Genomic DNA, 22362 nt, shown 5'->3' with positions numbered 1-22362 from the left:
CCAGCTACTTGGGAGGCTAAAGCAGGAGGATCACTTGAGTCTGGGAGGTCAAAGCTACAGTGAGCCAAATTCATGTAGTACTCCGGCCTGGGTGACAAAGTGAGACCCTGTCTCAAAATATAAATACATAAAGAAATGTGAGGCCAGGTGCTGTGGCTCACGCCTGTAATCTTAACACTTTGGGAGGCCAAGGCAGGAGGATCCCTTGATCTCAGGAGTTGGAGACCAGCCTGGATAATACAGTGATGCTCTGTCTCTACAAAAAAACATAACATTAGCCAGGCATGGTAGCACGCACCTGTGGTCCCAGCTATTAGGGAGGCTGATGTGAAAAGATTGCCTGGGTTTGGGAGGTGGAAGCTGAAGTGAACCATGATCACACCACTGCACTCCAGGCTGGGTAACACAGTGAGACCCAGTCTCAAAAAAAAAAAAAAATTAATTAAAAAAACAATTTGACTAACTGTTCCAGATTAAAGGAGACTGGAGAGACATAAAATGCAATGTATGATCTTTGATTTTAAAAAGCTCTGAAAGTAATTATTAAGATAATTGACAAAATTTGATTGTGGACTGTAAATTAGATAACATATTAATGTTAAATTCCTAATTTTGATCATTGTAACTGCAGTTAAGAGAATACCCTAGTTCTCAGAAAAAAAAGTCTGGTGATATCCCAGATCTAATTCTGCTCTGTGGAACAACTCATTACAGCCCTGCACTACCTGAAAACAACTGTCCCCTTCCCTCCTTCACTCATTCCTATAAAGTCTTCCTTCTCCACAGAAAGCACTCTCAATTCCTTCAAAGGTTTTCATGGGTTATCCTCCTGACATATCTATCTTTTCATTTATTTTTCTTAAAGTGTAGCTTTCAGAAATAAGGCCAACATTGTAAATGTGTCCTAACCAACATGGAATAAATATTATATCCCTTATTGTGGACAAAATCCTATTAATGAAGCCTGGTAGTTCTTTTTTTCTTTTTTAAGCAACTCACCAGTTGGATGTCTGAGACCATATAAACTCAAACTCCTAATAATATATAATCAATAAACCCTATTTATTCTATCTCTAAAATGTCTCAAAAAAAAAAAACTATCTACTCTTTCTGCTTTATTGTTATTGCTCCAGCTCAAGCCATCATCATTCTATTTAAACAACTATAGTAGCCTAATTAATCTCTCATTCTAATCTACTCTTTATTTGCCCACAAATACATCTGTCTTCATAAACACTGACCTGAATCTGATTTTTCAGTACCTTAATGAAGAATTGGGAGGGAAAGAAAGGAGATGACTTTCTCTCCTCTTCAATTCCTAGAAAACTCTTATTCCTCAAAGGCTAATTCAATGATCCATCAGAATTAACTGCTCTCTCCTTTGCTCCCATAATGCTTAATAATTCTATCATAAAATCACAATGTATAGTTTGATATATCTATATTCCCTATTCAATTATAGACTCCTTGAAGGAATAAAGCAATACATTTTTTATTCTCTTAGTACATACAATGCCTTAACATTGATTAATTGAACAAAATTTTAGTCATATAACTTTTTCTATCTGAATTTCATATGTTTTTAATTCCACACTTTTAAGCAGCTCACACTATAGGTTTCTGCCCATAGTTTCAGACAGAACTTACAAGTTGTTTTAGTTATCCTTGCCAGCTAAATTGTTCTGACATTTTATAAGCACAACTGTGCATTTATTCAAAACATTAATGAAAATATTAAAATGGACAACAAAAAGTAGCTTTTTAGATACTTCTCTCAAAGTCTGACATTAATTCCTGCTAACAGTATTTAAGAAAGTTTATTTTACACTATTAATGAAATGTTCTTAATGCTGATAAGCTAAGCCTGTATTTCTCTGCCTCTTTTCCAAGGCATACCTAGGAAAACAATCTCCAAAACTACTGCTTTCCTTTTTAAAAATAAGACTTTATGCTGTTCCTAGTCTTCTGGCATACTTTGTGTAACAACAAATTAACAAAAGCTATCAATACCTCTCAGTTCCTTAATGTCTTTAAAATGATCTAAAACCTGTGCCATCAGCCAGACAGAAAATGGATTCCTGGAATCCAATCAAGTGGTGAAGTAATCTGGGTGAGGTTTACAAAACTTGATCTGGCAATAGAGTTAAAAAGCAATTACAAAAAAATTACAAAAGGTCTTAAACTTCAATTCAGAAGAAACCAACATCAACTTAGAGTTCCACTGTTACCATACTGACAATTTTTACTAACGGTTCATTATGTCCATCTGTGACACAAGAAAAACCACCTAGACAAAGGCAGATTCCAAGGCCAATGTCAGGCTGATAAACAGCCTGTCAAGAGATGGTAACTGAACTGTGGACATAAAGTATGTCACAGGAATCTCAACTTGCTTAAGACAGCAGAACTATTCCCGTACGTAAGTGACTGCCCAACCTCCATGGTTAATTAGAATATTGAAATTAAGTATATCAAACTCATGATACTAATACTGTGTGGTTTAAAACTATCCTAAATATTTTTTAAGTTCTTATAATGTTGAAGACAATTTTAACATTATAGATGATGATAGTTTCTAAATTTAAAATAGAAATGGACTTCACACTTATGATTTTAAGTTTAAAAGAATATTTAGCATGGTTAATAAGAATATTGGAATGTTTAAGAAAATTTGTAATAAATTAAGTCTCATTTATTAAATTTAAAATTTTAATATTTACCAATTATAACTCAATAAAGCTAGAGAAAATATAAAATTTTAAAGTTTTAAAGTATTTGGGAAGCCAGGTGTGGTGGCTCATACCTGTAATCCCAGCACTTTGGGAGGCCGAGGCGGGCAGATAACCTAACGTCAGAGTTCAAGACCAGCCTGGCCAACATGGCAAAACCCAGTCTCTACCAAGATACAAAAATCAGCTGGGTGTGGTGGCTCATGCCTATAATCTCAGCTACTCGAGAGGCTGAGGCAGGAGAATCACTTGAACCCAGGAGGCGGAGGTTGCAGTAAGCCGAGATTGTACCACTACACTCCAGCCTGGGAGACACAGTAAGACTCCATCTCAAAAACAAAGTATTTGGGAAAATCCTACTTGTTGAAATTTACTCCACAAGGAATAGTGCTTAAAAATAAAACAGTATATCAAATGTATAAATACAGGGAATGTACTTAAGCAGCAGTAGTACTGGTAATAGCTAACATTCACACTGCAATGTTCCTAGGGCTCACAACCTTGTTCCAACACTTTACTGTATAAATTCATGCATTCTGGCATGTTGGCTCATGCCTGTAATCCCAGCACTTTGGGAGGCCAAGGCGGACAGATCACTTGAGGTCAGGAGTTTAAGACTAGCTTGTTTACCAACATGGTGAAACCCTGCCTCTACTAATAATATAAAAATTAGCCAGGTGTGGCAGTGCACGCTTGTAATCCCAGCTACTTGGGAAGCTGACGTGGGAAGATCGCTTAAACCCAGGAGGCAGAGGTTGCAGTGAGCCAAGATCGTGCCACTGCACTCCAGCCTGGGCAACACAGAGCCAGACTCCACCTCAAAAAATAATAACAATATAAATACTTATATGGACTAAACATGTGTGTGTCCCCATTCATGTGTTGAAATCAGTCTCAAAAAAAAAATAAACAAATTCATTCATTCATTCAGCAAGTATTCACTGACCATCTACCATGAACTAGGCATCATTCCAAGCTCTAATAACTGCAGCCGAAAAAACATAATCCCATCCTTCATGGATCTTATATTCTTAGAAGAGACAAACAAATATCAGGTATGATCATTACTATTAAGAAAAACCAGGGAAAGTGAAGGAAGAAGATACTATTTTAGGTAGTATAATGAAGTTCACACCAATGAGCACCATTCACACTGAAGTCTATGTAAATGATGTCCCTTAAAAACTCCCTCAGGGAAAACCTTTCTAGCTGAGGTAACATTTGAATCAAAGAAGGAAGGGAACAGGCCATGAAAATATTTGAGAAGAGTATTCCAGGAAAAGAAAACAAGTATAGATGCCATTTTACCCAAGGATATTTTAAGGGAGACTTAATCTGTTCAATTATAATTACTAGGCTATTAATCAAAGTCCTCCCTCACTCAGAAAAAGTATTCTTCGTTTATAGTTAATGTGCTAGTTAATGGAATAAGAAAATATATAAGTTGAACTTGAAGACAAGTTTTTACATTGATGATTTTAATTACTCAATATTTTAGAAAAGCAAACATTGTAAACAGCTCTACAACCAAAAGCAGCCACTGACATCAATAAACTCAGACTGACACTTCATGGTTCTAAGTATTTTACTGGAATTGGAACTCTAAATTTCTTTAACGAAAGTAGATGCTCTTTATCATGTAACACACCAAGGAATAAAACTTTCGTCTTTAAACAGCTTTTTCTTAACCGTCTCCCTTCCAGTATGAAAACCATTCTCCTGGCCGGGCGCGGTGGCTCAAGCCTGTAATCCCAGCACTTTGGGAGGCCGAGACGGGCGGATCACGAGGTCAGGAGATCGAGACCATCCTGGCTAACACGGTGAAACCCCGTCTCTACTAAAAATACAAAAAACTAGCCGGGCGAGGTGGCGGGCGCCTGTAGTTCCAGCTACTCCGGAGGCTGAGGCAGGAGAATGGCGTAAACCCGGGAGGCGGAGCTTGCAGTGAGCTGAGATCCGGCCACTGCAGTCCAGCCCGGGCTACAGAGCAAGACTCCGTCTCAAAAAAAAAAAAAAAAAAAAAGAAAACCATTCTCCTACACATAAAACAGAAGTTGGGCATTTCTCATTATTTATCTCCCTAATCAAAAGGCTTCTTTCTTCCTTATTGATGTCACTTTGAATTTGGCGGAAACTAGCCCTTTTTATTGCCCTTAAACATTTTTACAACCCCTCACCTCATTCCAGCTCTATCTAGCTTATATTCTTATATTCTATCTATTCTTTTATTACAGCTCTATCTAGCCTACCTACTATTATCTTCCTTTTTTCCTACCCATTTCCTCTTCATACATTACACAGATTGTGAATGGTCTATTAAGTGAACGAAAGAATGTTTCCTAGCCCTAAACACTACTGCGCACATCACTTTAAATTCTATCAATAAGCCAAATGATTTTTTAAATTAACCTTATATACAATTAGTTAAATGGGTATCTTTTTTTTTTTTTTTTTTGAGAGTCTCGCTCTGTTGCCCAGACTAGAGTGCAATGGCGTGACTCGGCTCACTGCAACCTCCACCTACTGGGTTCAAGTGATTCTCCTGCCTCAGCCTCCAAGTAGCTGGGATTACATGCACCTGCCACCATGCCCGGCTAATCTTTGTATTTTTTTGTAGAGACACAGGGTTTTGCCATGTTGGCCAGGCTGGTCTTGAACTCCTGACCTCAGGGGATCCGCCCACCTCAGCCTCCGAAAGTGCTGGGATTACAGGCGTGAGCCACTACACCCGGCTAATGGGTATCCTTGATATGTTTTTCTTTTGAAAAAATTTACTTATGAAGAAGTCATATTAATTTCTTTAGATTACTCATGTTTTTCTTCCCCAATGGAATTTTTTTTGAAATTTTAATAACAGGTTTCATTTTTAAGAGCCTTCTATCAATACTGATTGCTTAAACTATCTGTGGTCATCACCAGTTTCTTTTCTGAACTTTCTGAAACCTGCTTTTCTGGGAATTGCTATCTAAGATAAACTCCAAGACAGCATAGAATGATCACTACCCTTTGATTCCCATCATTTCAATTTCTAGCTGGGAGGCATGGAAAAGCATGGGCTTTGGAGTCAGATATTTGTCACTTACTAGGTGTCTGACAAACTTCTCTGAGCCTCTGTTTCCATGTCAATAAACTAAAAAATAGCATTTACTGAGCATCTATTTTATATCAAGTACATTATATACTCTCTATATATGTAGAAAGTACCATATCTATTTATAATAAGGAAAACAAAGCTTAGAAATAAGTAACTTGCTTAAAATTACAGAGCTCATATGATCGCACCACTGCATTCCAGCCTGGGTGACAGAACAAGACCCTGTCTCAAAAAAACAAAAAAAAAAAGTTACAGAGCTCATAAGTGCTAGAGCCAGGATTTAAATCAAAGTCTGATTCCAAGTCCATGCTCTTTTTACTATCCCACAAACAAAGTGACTATAAAAACAGTCCATTTGCTCAAAACAGATGTTCAATAACAGTTAATTCTATATCTAAGTGTTCTTCCTTGTTGGTAAGAATCAACTTCATACCAGCAATTCTCTTCAACTTTTAGGGGATTAAACTGCCAAAAAAAAACCAAGAATTTATCAGAAGCTCTGATCATCTTTATTATTAGTGAATTATTTAATTAATCAAAACCAAAAACTGTATCAAACTATGCCAAACATATTCTTCAGATATTTCTGTGCTACCAAAAAAAAAAAGCTTTATGCACAACCATATCCGAAGTCAGCACACTGTGTGATTATTCATCCCCAGAGTTCTTAAAATACATACCTTGTAGACATAAAGCTCTTAAAAGAAAGTGTCATTCTTGAGAGGCATTCAGATCAAGACAACGGAAACACACAGTAGTTTGCCAGAATCCAAATAACCACCACAGACAAGAACTCTGAAATTGTCAATATCATCATGGAACTAGAGATATTAAGTTTCTCTTAATTATCTTCTCTTTCTCTTCTCTCTACTTCCTCTTCATACATTACATAGATTGTGAATGGTCCATTAAGCGAATGAAAGAACATTTCCTAGCCCTAAACACTACTGTTCACATCACTTTAAATCCTATCAATAAGTTAAACTGATGTAAGTAAACAGAAATTAAGAGCTAGAATAGCATTAAACTTTCTCAGTTTTCTTTTTTTCTTTTTTTTTTAAAGATGGAGTCTCGCTCCGTTGCCCAGGCTGGAGTGAAGTGGTGCAATCTCAGCTCACTGCAACCTCTGCCCCTCCGGGTGCAAGCAATTCTCCTGCCTCAGCCTCCAGAATAGCTGGGATTACAAGCGCCCACCACCACACCTGGCTAATGTTTGTATTTTTAGTAGAGAGGTTTGTCCATGTTGGCCAGGCTGGTCTTGAACTCCTGACCTCAGGTGATCCACCCACCTCAGCCTCCCAAAGAGCTACTATTACAGGCGTGAGCCACTGCGCCCCGGCCTCTCAGTTTCTTAAAAGTTTAGAAAGGTTTATAGATTACAGTTTATAGGTAGGTTTTATTACTAAGAACTTCTAAAATGCACCAGCTGATTAAAAAAAAAAAGAAAACAAAAAAACTGTAATAGGCTGAAGGTGGGAATGACTTAAAACAGGTAAAAGAGATCATTTTGGTGTGACAGAAATGTTCTAATACTGGATTGAGGTAATAGTTGCATGGTACTGTAATTTTACTAAAAAGCACTGAATTGTGCACTTAAAAAGAATATGATTAAGAAATTCCCCCAAAAAACCTATTAATACAATAAATATTGTGATCCCACCCCAAATTACTCCCTTGAAACTAACACCAGTATTTAGGTCTATTATCAAGCAAATCTCCATGTTTTACTTCAATCAAACTCCAAAGTATAATTTTAGTACATGGGGGCCTCCAGATGATGAATTGCATTGTTGTCCTTCTCTAATAAACCAATACAATTCTAGAACATAACAGCACGCAAAAAATTTTTTTTTCTTTTTTTTTTTGGACAGAGTCTCGCTCTGTTACCCAGGCTAAGTGCAATGGCATCATCTCGGTTCACTGCAAGCTCCGCCTCCTGGGTTCAAGTGATTCTCCTGCCTCAGCCTCCCCAAGTAGCTGGGACTCCAGCATGGTGTGGCTAATTTTTTGTTTTAGTAGAGACAGGGTTTCGCCATGTTGGCCAAGTTTGTCTCAAACTCCTGACCTCAGGTCGCCCACCTCAGCCTCCCAAGTGCTGAGATTACAGGCATTATGAGCCACTGCACCTGGCCGAGCATGCAAATTTTCACCACAAACATTAACCAGTTTAAGAGTTGCCTTACTGAAATTACACACAAAAACAAAATCTATTAAGGTAACAGAGTCTGGATGGATAACAACACCCTGATGAACAGACTTCTATGAAAGTTATCAGAATCAAACTGGAGTAATAGTAGTGTTTTGTTTTTTAATAAAACAAAACAAAATGAAACAAAACAAAAAAACACCCTGACAAACAGCCAGGGAAGGCCATGAAGGAAGAGCTCTCACGAGGGTAATGCATGATAAAAACTGTCACAAAAGACTCTGCAAAAACTACAACCTTACACAAAACGTGACAAAAAAAACAAGCCAGGTGCATGGTACATACACACCTGTAGTCCCAGCTACCCAAGAAGCAGGAAGATTGCTTGAACCTAGGAGTTCACATCTAGCCTGGGAAGCACAGCAACACTCTGGTTTTTTGTTTTTTTTGGGGGGGGAGGTTTTTTTTAAAAACTTCTATGAGGACATCTGCCCAGCAACTGCCGGTCCAACCTCAGAATGGAGGCACTCTACTTATTGACCCTTGCAGCCAAGAATAATTATCTCAAAATAATTAGGAAATCCTCCTCATTTTTCCTTTAAAAACTTTTGTCTTCTTTTACCTCCCTGTATATGCACATGGTTTACTATAGCAACAATATTCCCACTGCAATGCCCTGTTCCCGAATAAACATCATTTTCTTATAGAAAGCCTCTGTTATTTAGGTTGACAAGACCAAAGTATTCAAACCACAGCTGTTTCCACTTCTGATTGTTCTGGTGAATATAAGACTTGAAAGAAAATTCAAATGTCACTGTAAAATGTGATACCAAAAAAAATCATTAGAATATAATCTATGGCACTGGAACAAGGACGGACATATATGCACACAAATGGTAATGAAGATACATATGAAGATAGCACCTCAAACTCCGAAACTCCACAGTTTTTGAGTGCTTAGGTTCAAATCTCAAACCCTGCATTTAGCACCTGTGCGACACCAAGCACGATACTAAACCCCTTTGCTTTATTTATAGAATGAGGGTTACAGTAACCCTCTGTATAAGGTTGTAAGGAGTAGTAATGATAATGAATAGATTATCTAGCATGTATCTGGCCCACAGCAAATGTCCAATAAATTTTAGTTATTAGTATTACTTTTGTAATAGTTTTTAAAATCACCTAAAGCAGCTCTCTTCAATCTTCAATATACATACAAACCACCTGGAATCTAGTTACAGTAGTTCCCTCCCCCCATCCACAAGCGATACATTCCCAAGATCCCACCCCACCCTTCACCCCTCTCCCGCCCCTGTGGATACCTGAAATTGAGGATAGTACCAAACTGGATATATACTGTTTTTTCAGGCTGATAAGTGAGATGGCTACTAAGTGATTAACCAGTGGGAAGCATACAAAGTATGCACACGCTGGACAAAAGGATGATTCACATCCCAGGCAGGACCAGAGGGACAATAAGAGATGTCATCAGGATACTCAAAAGGGCACACAATTTAAAACATTGTTTATTTCTTGAATTTCCCATTTAATATGTTCAGTCCAAGGAAAGCGAAACTGAAGATAAGAGTGCAGGAGAGACTACTGTAAAATGAGATTCTGATATTCAGAATCTGTTATATGAGAGGTCTGGAGTGCAGTGTGAAATTTGAATTTCTAGTAAATTCCCTGATAGGTGCCAGGGAACTATAAAGTTACAAGGATGGTTGTCAAACTTTAGCACACACCAGAATCCTCTAGTGGTCTAGTTTAAAACACAGATTTCTGGGTTCCATCTCTAGAGTTTGAGAAAATCTGCATTTGTAAAATTCCCAAGTGATGCTCTGCTGCTATGCCCAGAACAATATACTGTATTGAGAACTATTGATCAAAGGTTCTCATCTAGGATATGTATCAGAATCATTTGTGGGGTTTCTGTCTGTTCATTTTGTTTTTTAATGCAGATACCCTAACTATACCCAAGTAGTGCTACAAAGTGTGGTCTCCTGACCTACTAAATCTGAAATTCTAAGGGCAGAGCCCAGCAATCTATTATTTAAAACAAATAACTTTCAGGCGATTATGATGAATGATAAATACTGAGAACCACTGCCATATACCTACAAATAAATCAAAATATCCTTGGTGACATTCTCCTAAATATACAAAGAGAAGTAGCTACCTGTGTGCTTGGCTTAGGTCAAACTGGAAAATGCTCTGACTAGTTCACTAGGTAGGAACAGCATTTACTCAAATTTAGAAGTAACTCTATAACCATTACAAAAGTCAGTTAATCTCTCCCCCATTCTTCAGGAGATGTTTCCCTATGGCATGATGATGTTTCCCCAAAGTCAGACATTTAAACTCTCCAAATTAAAAAACAAATGATTCTTTTTTTAGAAATTAGGCTAAAACTTTACAATCATTTAATTTCCACAAAAGCTCAGCAAATAAAAGATGATTGAAGTACAGGACTGCTAAGCATACACATTACTCTTAATCATGACCAAAATATCTAATTTCAACAACTATTTGCCATTTATAATATTCTGGCCCTAACACTTATTGACTGAAATAACCAAAATTCGCTTATAAAGGAAATTAAGCCTTTATATTAATTATATTAATTATATGCGCATATCATCCAGGCATATCATAACCATACGACTTATATGAAAGAAAAATTATGTGCAGGAATACAGTCATAAATCTATGACTTTCCTTAAAATTAAGAAAGTGAAATCGGAGGAAAATACAAAAAGAGAACTCCTGAGAAGAAAGCTGCACTTTACGGCCAGGCAGGGTGGCTCACGCCTGTAATCCCTACACTCTGGGAGGCCGAGGCAGGCAGATCACCTGAGGTCAGGAGTTCGAAACCAGCCTGAACAACATGGAGAAACCCCACCTCTACTAAAAATACAAAAATTAGCCGGGCGTGGTGGTGGGCGCCTGTAATCCCAGCTACTCGGGAGGCTGAGGCACGAGAATCGCTTGAACTCAGGAGCTGAAGTTTGCAGTGAGCCAAGATTGCGCCACTGCTCTCCATCCTGGGTGACAGAGTGAGACTGCCACAAAAAAAAAAAAAAAGTTGCACTTTACACTTGAAGCTAGCCTGAAAGGGGTTAATAAGCTGGTAAGGCTCTTAGTTGATTCCCAGTATTTTACTAGCCTTTTTGATTTTATAATCTACACACCACAATGTTGTACTGTTCATGAACATAAAAGTTGTACCATTCATAAATGTAAGTATTTTGAAAGTAAAGTGGCTTAAACTTAAATTGGAATCTTTTTCTTGGTGGGGAGGCTCACAACATGCTTTGAAATAACTGAAGATACTACATGGTATCATAAAAATTAGAATGGGAATCACTGCTTGAGGAATTCAAAGAATGAAAAGAAAGCTACCAACTCGTAAGATAAAAGTCCAAATGGCCATTAGCTGGCCAGGAATCCTGTACTATAGTTTTTAAAACAAAATTTTTAAGTAGGAAAAAAACAAAACAAAAGCAACTGAGGTACTGCATAAGCCATCAGTGACAAAAATTTTAAAATATACTGTTTACCCAAATAGCATTAAAACACAAAAGAAGGCTACCACAGAGTCTAAAACAAAGAAGGCTTTTATTTGATGTCCCCTCCTAGGAGTTCTTGAAAACCATGAATGCCATGAGAAAAATGTCTAAGTGTTGAGATCTCCAGGTACAAATCAGGTTGAGTTATAGGATTTCTCAGGTTACCCATATCAGAACAGGATGAAGACACAATAAAACAGTTGAATCTCACAAACATAACATTGAGCAAAAAAGGCCAAACACAAAAACAATACATACTGTATAAATCCTAGGCTCAAAAGCAAATAATTCTATGATACTAGACATCAAAAGTGGCTTCTCTTCGTGGGGGGTGGCACCTAGGGACCATTAATGACCGGAATAAACACACAAGTTTTTGGAGTTCTGACAGTGTTCCTCTTAGTGACGGTTACACCACTGTGTTCACACTGAAAATTCACTGAGGTGTACATTTATGAGAACTTTCTATGTGTACTAGACTTTAATTGCATTTACCTTTATTTAAAAAGAAGGAAAAAGAGATTTCTCCTTAGGAAAAGACACATTGGCCAGGTACAGTGGCTCACGCCTGTAATCTCAGCACTTTGGGAGGCCGAGGTGGGCGGATCACTTGAGGTCAGGAGTTCAAGACCAGTCTCACCAACATGGCGAAACCCCGTCTCTACGAAAAATACAAAAATGAGCCGGGCATAGTGGTACGTGTATGTAGTCCCAGCTACTCAGGAGGCTAAGTCAGGAGAATTGCTTGAAATCAGGAGGCAGAGGTTGCAGTGAGCCAAGATCATGCAACTGCATTCTAGCCTGGGCGACAGAGTAAGACTCGGTCTCAAAAAAAAAAAAAAAAAAAAACTACTGCAAAACCACCATAAAAATCTACATATGGTAAAGACAGTTCAGGTAAGAATTATAGGTCTGGGGTGGGGAGTGGAGAGTTAATATGGAGAAGTATTGCATCTCCAATAATCTATGGAAATAAAAAAATGTAAATAAAAAAAAGAGAAAGTATTACAAAGTTCTTCAAGGGCTATCAGTGGATAAATCTCACACACACCCCTTAGCCAGGAGAAATAATCTTGGTAGTTCCCTCTATAATACAGCCAAGCCACCTAAAAGCATTATTTCGTTTTATTTATGAAACACATCAATCTGCTTTCCAATGGGAAAGTGTGTAACAATGGCAGGATCTATTTTCCTTGAACTTCTGACCAATTAAAAAAAAAACTTTAAAAACTAGTAAGGAGGGTAAATAGTGCCAGAATATAATTAGCAACTCTATTTCCTGGATTTCAGTGACATTTTGAAAAAGCAACTCATCTCTCATGGGGCAGCAGAATTTGAATAGCAAAAAAAGGTGTAAGTTATGTTCCAATCCCTTTAAATCTCACCATAACCCAAGATAGAAGGAAATTACATCACATCGAATTGTTCATCTTCAATTCTCTGTAGGTGTTCTTCAAGCACAGGACACACTTTTTTTTTTCAAGTATTTATTATTTTTTCACACTCAGAGTTACTTAAATCTGGCTTTTCTTACTAGCATTATTGTAACCAGAAAAATCTGTGAACAAAAAACATTAAAGCCATTTAATAAAATTAACAGCTTTGCAGCCATCACAATTTCAAAATGTAAACAAACATAAATACCTTTTTTCAATTATTTTGAGATCACAAATTATTTCATAACAGAAAAAAAGGCATCATAGTAAACAGTAAGCATTTTCAGTTATTAAAAACGCTCTCTGGCATAGGTGCCTTCCTAAAGCTTACTTGAATGTCTTGTGTTATTAAATTTCAGTATATGTATCATATTGCTATCTCAACATTTGAAGAAGAAAGTTATTGTGATTCTGTAACCCAAGTGCTACAGCTTTAAATAAAAAATTTAAATATATTAGAGGTATATGATATCAAGTTGTATACTGCTGTTTAACACTCCAAGCATACATCCTAAACTGTTAATTTTAGAAGTTAATTTCTCTAATTCCCCAAAATCTGCCAAAGTAGTTTTTCTCCTTACAGTTTGTTGTTGGGGGTTTTTTTACACAGGGTCTCACTGTGTCACCCAGGCTGGAGTGTAGGGGCGCAATCTGGGCTCACTGTAGCCTCAACCTTTTGGGGTCAAGTGATCCTTCCACCTCATCCTCCCCAGTAGCTGAAACTACAGGCACATGCCACCACACCAGGCTAATTTTGTGTATTTTTTGTAGAGACGAGGTCACACTACGTTGCACAGGCTGGTGTCGAACTCCTGGGCTGAAGCAATCCTCCCACTTCAGTTTCCCAAAGTGTTGGGATTACAGGCATAAGCCACTGTGGCCAGCATAGTACTTTTAAGTAGTTTCACATTTTATCTCTGTTCAAGAAGGGGGAAATTTTCATTCAATGCAACTAAATTATGTGGCATGGAAAAATCTTATTTCAAATTTTGGCTGACAAGAAAAGGAATTATAAAACATTGTTTTGTTAAAAAATAAGCTTTATTATTCTCAACTTACAGTAACCTTAAAAATAAATAAGGAAACAAACACCACAATAAGAAAGCCAAGGCAAAATATGTTAAACATATCATAGAATCATCTAAAAACAATATGTTTTTAAGGATTGAGATAAAAATAAACAATTTAAAATAAAAAATGATTAAAATGTAAAAATGAAGCATAATAAAAAAATGAGAAAAATTAAAAAATTAAATAAAGCATTATTTAAACGAGTTGAGAAAATTACCAATGTGGAGGAAAATATTTAAATTCTCATTTCACACCAATGCCAGATGAGGTAAAAACTTAAATTTATTTAAATCTAACTTAGAAAAACTAAACAAACAGAATTAAACCAATATTGTTTATTACAGTTTTAAAAAGGGAGGAATTTCATAAAATCAGTAGAACAAAATTATATCAAGATGTTTGGGCTGGGCACGGTGGATCACCACTGTAATCCCAGCACTTTGGGAGGCCGAGGCAAGTAGATCACCTCAGGTCAGGAGTTCCAGACCAGCCTGACCGACATGGTGAAACCTCATCTCTATAAAAATACAAAAATTAGCTGGGCATGGTGGTATGCATCTGTAGTCCCAGCTACTCAGGAGGCTGAGGCAGGAGTATCACTTGAACCTGGGGGATAGAGGCTGCAGTGAGCCGAGATGGTGCCACTGCACTCAAGCCTGTGCAACAGAGCAAGACTCCGTCTCAAAACAAACAAACAAACAAAAAGATGTTTGACTGCAATAATGTTAAATTCTATTTATCTTCAAAGATCACAAGATAAATACATCTATAAACATGCTTCACCTCAGTAATTAAAGAAATAAAGCACAATATGTCATACATCCCCATTAAACCTTTATAAAAAATGTTAAGTGTTGATGAGTATAGGGTAACAACTACTCGAAAGAGAATACAAATTTATCCCTTTTCATTAATATTGTGCAGTATGTTTTAAGAGCCTTTAACATGTACCTAAAAAATCAATTCTGGCAATACACGAGAGAGATAATACTATATACAAGAAACGTGTATAAATATGTTCTTCGCATGGGGGATAACATGATACGTTCACTGCACAGAACATTTTACAATCATTTATAATGATAGTCATTAAGATGCATTGTGAGAATGGGAAAGTGTTACCTAACAGTAGGTTAAAAAGCAGGACATCAAACTAAATGTTTTTTACCCACAAATATGTAAAAAATATACATTAAAATAATGGAAGCAATATATCAAAATTCTAATAATAATTCTATTAATTCCCAAAATCTAATTCCTCAAGCCAGCTTTCAAAATCATTAAAATACATATACACACCTTATACACAAGTCAAAGACTATCTACTTTACCACTAATGGAAGCATAAGGTTTAAATTAACATACTAGACAGAGAAGGCCAGCAATGCAACGAAGAAAACTCACTACAAAAACCTGACACCTTAGGACACTTGGGCTAATAGACTCAATATCAGGATTCAAAACTATACAACTGAATCATATGCATAGGTCATTTACTAATTCTAATTATCTGCTTTACTATTTTCTTCATTAGCAAATGTGCTAATCTTTAGGCAACTGGTTGTTCATTACTGATATCAAATATTAAATATAATAGAGTCTTGTTTGGGAGTTTCCTTGAAATATTAAGTAGAAAGATAAATAGGTTAAAATAATAAAATAAAACAAAGGAAGTTCCACACACAATAGTACCATTTTTATTTGGTATCATCTGATAAGGAGAGATCTACAAGTAAATTTTCCAGAAAACTGAAACGTAACATTTAATTAACAGAGTTTTGAAAATGTTTACTTTTATAGCAATCTCAAAAGACACCAATTTCTTACTTCCTTAAACATAATACACAGAATAAAGGTTTATTATTAAAGTCATCATTGTGACGCATCAACTTACTAGGCTGCTCTATGATACTGTCATTCCTTCAGAAGTTAATGATTATAGGAGTGTATGTCTTTATGTAACGGCCTTAAAACAGTATTCTACCATAGTTCCACCTACTTTTTAATAGTTCTTCCTTTTCCCCTGAAGACGTCATTTCAGCTGCCAATGTCCCCAACTCCAATGGCCAACACTGAAGATTTTTATCTGTGGACTACTTCCAATTAGTTGTTTCCTAATAAAGGCTAATGGCTTATTATACTTGGTTGCAGTCATTCTGAAGGCTTATAGATTTTTTTATGTCCAGGATTTCTGCTATGTTTCAAATGGCTGAGGTCATTAGCAATAAATGTCAGCTGAATCACTGACTCTAACTTACAAATATACTAGAGTTCCAAAAACAACAGTAATAATAATACCTGAATAGTTTGATTAATCACAAAGTGATAGTCTCCTCAGGGCAAGTTACTCACTCAGTCCTCTCTAGTAAGACAAAAATTACCTACATAAATGAGAAAGATCGGCTGAAAAGAAAAACAGAAAAAGTGAAAAGTAAAGGGTCAAACAAAATCATCAAGTCAAGACTTTGGACTTTGGGAAATATTTACTGAGAGTGGTTTTCAGAGTACAATTATAGTAGTCATCAGAGCATTAACGACAGAAATTTGCACCAGAGTATACACCAAATCTCTAGTAAATACTACTATAAAAATGAAACTCTTCTAGCAACTATTCCTTGTAGGCAACTCCAAACTGAATTTTCATATGAAATTTAGGTGTTTTTATTTTATTTTTGACCCATGGTCTCACTCTGTTGCCCAGGCTGGAGTGCAATGGTGCAATCACAGTTCACTGCAGTCTCAACCTTCTGGGCTCAAGTGATCCTCCCATCTCAGCCTCCCAAGTAGCTGGTACTACAGGCATGCACTACCACGCCCAGTTTTTTTTGTTGTTGTTTTTTTTTTTTTTGGTAGAAATGTGGTCTGACTATGTTGTTGCTGGTCTCAAGCAATCCTCCCACCTCAGCCTCCCAAAGTGCTGGTATTGCAGGCGTGAGCCACCAGGCCAGCTTAAGGCAACTTAAAGTTACAGGTTTGTGGAAACAGGCATGGTGTCAGACCTTAAGGAAAAAATTCAAGTGAGAACGAATCAGTATTATATTATCACTGTTACTAATTTCCTCCGATCACTGAAGTTCATTAGCTCTCATCATTTATATGACTGTAATAATTGAGAAAAATGAAAATTAAATTTCTTGGTTATTTAAATTTTACTCAAGCAAAAACAAACCATGTAAAAACACATTTTTCCTCTTCCTTGGATTTTTCTCAGTATATTTCTACCAAGTACAAATAATTTCATGTCTGTAAAAGACTGGTAATTCCCAAGACCCACTACTGAAAAGTTTATAAAACAAAAGTCCTAAGAACAAGGAACATATATTATTTCATAGATCAGATGTACGTGGACTATTAAAGGCCGAGTTACCAAGCTAAATTTATGCAGATACCTTTGCAAAGGCCACTGTAGAACTGTGACCTTCAAACTCATTGTCACTTTCACAATTTTCTACTTCTAAAAATAATAATAAAATGTACTTAACAAACGTTATTTAACAGAATAGCTTTATCTAAAGTAAAGAATTCACAAGGTTTCAATTAAGTATCACCTTAAGCTGCTGACTTTTATGACAGGAAATATCTAGCAATTCTGTGAACGGACCCAGAACTGACTAAAAAAAATAGGAGGAGAAAGTTGCCTCAAATACGGACTCGGCTGTCCTCCAACTATTATGAGGCTAACTTATTCTTGGACCACGGCTCTTGACTCACTGTCAACCTTCTACATTCCTCTTTTCTCCCCAACTTGTCCAATTCCATTTCAACATCAACCTCTACACTCCCAACGTCCCCTTTTCCTCTTTCCAACATCATATCTCTCAATGCTCACTTCTATTCCTCAACATTTCTAGCTGCACTGTTACAACAAAAAACCACATTGCCCAAAGAGTGGACACTTTTCTTATGTGACTAGTCTGATAAATATTATTACTGGTAGGTTTAAGGGGGAAATTACAAAAACAACACTTACAAAATGAAAGCCGCTTAGCAACTTCAAGTATATATACCTTTGTTTCTATGAACTACTGATATGTCTAACACTCTCCAATTGAGATCACTAAATTGCAGGGTCAGAACTACCATTTTAATCACACTGATAAGCTTTTAAAACGTCTGAAAAACTCCCATATAGTTAGGTTACAGTTTAGAATATATAATATATAAAGTTAAATATGTAACAAACATTAAACATAAAAATATAAAACTCAAGTGATAAAACATTTATTTATTTAAATATTGTTTTACATGTACTTTCTGTGCAAAGCTACTAAGCACAATAAATCAACTTTACTGCAAAAATAAGTCACTTGTGATATTTTCACAAGATTATACTACCAAAAAAATCAGTACAAACAAAAAAATCTGCTTTTTATCTAAGTATGCATACATGAGTCTTGACAAATAGGCACATATCACTAAATAAAAATTTAATTTAGTTAAAAAATGTTTACTGATTGCCAATGTTGTGTTGACACCCCATTAAAACAACTTTCCCCCCTTCATTTAAGAAACAAAAACTAAACTAAAACATGGAAATATCTGGAATGATACAGAGCAACCACAAAGGCTGGTTACAGAGATTTAAGACTGAGGAATGGAACTTTGTGGTACCTTGAAACAAGTACTGTGTTACTCTATACTATATACCTCTGTATGACGTGCAGAAAAAAAAAAAAAAAAAATTTGTAGTTTTAAAAAAACAAACTATGAATGAATTAACTACTCACCTGATTCGTTTTGTAATTAACTCCCCACTCCCTATTTAGTAGTACTGCAACTACTTAAAATAAAAATCCAAACACTACTTAAGAATACGAAAAAGCAAAGGCATATTGTAAATTGATTTCTGAGACATTAGGGAATTGGAGAGAAATATTAAATTGATTTCAAACTCATAAGAAAAATAAAGCTCAAACTCTGATACCAAAGTTTGAGTTTGCTCTTTACTAAAAAGTCGATCTGAGGCCGGGCGCGGTGGCTCACGCCTGTACAGTGCTGTAATCCCAGCACTTTGAGAGGCCGAGGCAGGTGGATCACTTGGGGTCAGGAGTTTGAGACTAGCCTGGCCAACACGGTGAAAGCCCGTCTCTACTAAAAATACAAAAATTAGCCGGGCGTGGTGAAGCGCGACTGTAAACCCGGCTACTCGCTAGCGACTCGCTACTCGCGAGGCTGAGGCAGGAGAATCGCTTGAACCCGGGAGGCGGAGGTTGCAATGAGCCGAGATCGCCCCACTGCACTTCAGCCTAGGCGACAAGAGCGAGACTCCGTCTCAAAAATAAAAATAAAAAATCACATGAAACAGTCTGTTACCCTAAATATATAACGTAAAACCACCATCCCTAAACATCAAAGATGGCAACGTCAGTAACACACTGGTAATTAAAACCCTACCGATAACTGAGTTAATAGGCACGTACAAAATGATTAAAAGCAGGATTTTCTTCTGACCTCAGGTGCTATCAGAGACATAATGGGCCCTCCAAATACTGACAAAAGTTACTGAAAATACGAAGTCAGGGTGATGAGCAAATGACACCCAGAGAAAAGAGATGGGAGGAGTTCTGTTTCAGGAGACTGGAGACAGGTACTGCAGCAGAAAACGCGACAAAATAGTTAACAGGTCTGGAATACTTTAGAAAACGGCAACAAGGGAAAAACTGACAAGAACGTTTTAAAGTAAGAGGAACGGTATCCAATGGAATCATCAGGTCTGCACCAGCACGGCTCCGGACTTCCAGTGAGTGGGACAGGGTGGAACTATCACTGCGTAGGGAGAAGGACCCGGCTGAGGGGCGCATATGCTTTTGCAGGTGGCGGAGCGCCCGCAGGGGGATGGGGAGGGCAGTGTTGCCTCAATGGGGTTACTGTATTCCCTTCAAGACTATAGGAAGCTGATATAGCACGTATCCCGGCACCAAGAGGCACTCGCCCCGGGCCCCTCCCTAACGACTTGCCTTGTAGAAAGAGTTGCGGGTCCCAGGCCCCCGGAACCCAAGGCTCCGCCATCCAGGACAACTGCTCTGCCAACGAGGTCCCGCGAGAATCGAGAGATCTCGCGATACAAACACACTCGCATCTCGCGAGCTTCCTCTAACATGGCGGTACAGAAAAAAAATCAGTATTTCGGAACTTAAAAAACACTTCACTAACAGAGTAGTGAACATTTAAAACACTGAGTAGGAAGTCTTTTCCGCTTTATATGTCTCCTCCTTTCCCCTTGTACAGAAGAAAAGCGGCAATCTTAAAAACCTCCGATTACCACGGTTATACTACACAAACGCAGCCCAACGCGCTGCCTCAGCCGGCCTCCCTGTCACGTGGAAACAGATTCTCGGCGTGCCCATCACGTGGGCCGCCACTGAGCGAGCGCGCGCCCGACGCCCTCCCAGGAGCCCTCCCCGCCCCCCTTTCGCCCGCGCACACGTGCGCGCGCACCCCCGCCCCACGTGGGGGCTTCGCCGTCACAGCCGTCGCAGTCGTCGCCTCCAGCCCACCCCCTCCCAGTACTTGGCTCCAAATCCGGGTCCCAAGCCGATCGTTTGCCACCCCCATTCCCTCCCCCTTCATTCTCCCTCCCCCGTGTCTGGCCCTCACCACGTGCCCCGCGCTCCTGCTAACCTTTCACGCGGGGTCGCACTCCACGGGCCACTTGGGGAGGCGCCGCCGCCTTGGCCGCTCTCCGCCCCCGCCACGGCACTTGCTCGGGTGGCCACCGCTGCAGGAAGCTCGATAGCGGCGCCGCGGCGCTTCCAGGTGGGTCCCCGCCTCCAGCTCCTGCCACTTCCCGCAGCACCAGCGGCTCCTTCCGGTCCCCTCCTTTCTCCTCCTCGTTGGGACGGGCGGGCGGCGGCGGCGGCGACTGCTGCTGCGGTAGCTGCTGCTGCTGCTGCGGCTGCTGCTGCTGCAGGCGCGCTCACTACACCGCCTGCTGGTAACCGCGGCCCGTGCAGCGCCCGCGGGTCGGGGGTTGCCGAGGCCCTTCCCGGCCCATCCCTGCCCCTGGGCGAAGGTTGGTCTTCCGAGAGCGGGTTGCAGTCCATCCCTTGCAATTGTCCAACCTGGCCCTAACAGAGGAAAAGCGTCCTCGTAGCTCCGCCGTTGGAAATCGGCTTCATTCTACTCTTTGTGGCCTCCTGAGAGATTTGTAAACCCCACCTCCCTTAGCACTGTGGTCTCAAGCCAGGAGAACATCCATATGTGTATTTATGATGATGCTTCTGCCTCTCCTCGTTCACCTCTGGCTTTCTAGCTGGTACCACACCACGCAAACTCGAGCCACTTGGGGCCTTTGCGCTTGCTGATTTCTATGGCAGAACATTTCCTCCAGATTTTTTTTAACTCGTCGATGTTCGATGCATATTTCAGGTCCCTTCTCAGAGGGCTGCCCAGACCACTGTATCCAAAAAAGTACACCTGCACCATTGCTGTAACTCTTTACCTGCTTTTATTTCTTCATAACAGTTACAACTTCCAGACCTTATTTATTTGTCAGTATCCTCACCACCAAGAATGTAAGATTTTTAAAAGCAGGGACTTAGTAAACTATTTTGCTCATTACTGTATCCCCAGAATTGTGTCTGGCACAAAGCAGTGCTCAGTAGTATCAAAACAGATCTACCAACTATATTGAGCATGTAGGAGAATGAAGCCCAACACACATTAATGAAGATAACTACATTTATGAGCTGTGGAAAAACAGCTAAACCTCCTTCCCTGGCTATAAAGATTATGTTCAAAAAATATAAAATCCAGTGGTAGAAGCCATTAACCGGCGCTCTTCTTTGACAATTGTCCACTACTGCTTCATTACTTGTGTTTTCCTTTGGAACATTATTTTTTTTTTAAGGCAAGTGGATACATGTTGTGCCTTTTATGTTACTAATAAAAGTTATTAAATGGTTTAAATGGTGTTTTGTATTTTAGCTTTGAGTTCAACTCAAAGTAACATCTACTTCAAGAAAAAAGGTTACATATTTTATATTAATTAACACATCAAGTATTTATTGAACATACCAGTGTTTCTGGGTGGCAGTATGTCAAAAAAAAAAAGGGGGGGGGGGTGGGCACAGTGGCTCACGCCTGTAATCCCACCACTTTGGGAGGCCGAGACGGACAGATCACCTGAGGTGTCAGGAGTTAAAGACTAGTCTGGCCAACATGGTGAAACTTCGTCTCTAGATCATCCTGGCTAACACAGTGAAACCCCGTCTCTACTTAAAAAAAAAATACAAAAAACTAGCCGGGCGACGCGGCGGACGCCTGTAGTCCCAGCTACTTGGGAGGCTGAGGCAGGAGAATGGCGTAAACCCGGGAG

General features: G+C 38.7%; 1 protein-coding gene across 17 annotated transcripts in view; it reads right to left on the bottom strand.

Moving 5' to 3' along the window:
* ZZZ3 (zinc finger ZZ-type containing 3) overlaps positions 1–20896 on the bottom strand; it is a 123398-nt gene extending 102502 nt beyond the window's left edge. For 5 of the 17 annotated variants that reach the window (XM_007978231.3, XM_038001945.2, XM_038001967.2 and 2 more), the window contains exon 1: positions 20667–20803. The gene's annotated coding sequence lies outside the window, so the exon portion shown is untranslated. Of the gene's footprint in view, positions 1–20002; positions 20304–20666 lie in introns of those variants that run through there. The other 12 variants (XM_073007198.1, XM_007978234.3, XM_007978232.3 and 9 more) reach the window with 7 other exon arrangements.
* Between the last annotated feature and the right edge of the window lie 1466 nt (positions 20897–22362).

The sequence above is a fragment of the Chlorocebus sabaeus genome, chromosome 20 (genome assembly GCF_047675955.1).
Source record: "Chlorocebus sabaeus isolate Y175 chromosome 20, mChlSab1.0.hap1, whole genome shotgun sequence".
NCBI classification, from domain to species: Eukaryota; Metazoa; Chordata; class Mammalia; order Primates; family Cercopithecidae; genus Chlorocebus; species Chlorocebus sabaeus.
This window is presented reverse-complemented; position numbering and strand designations above follow the sequence as displayed.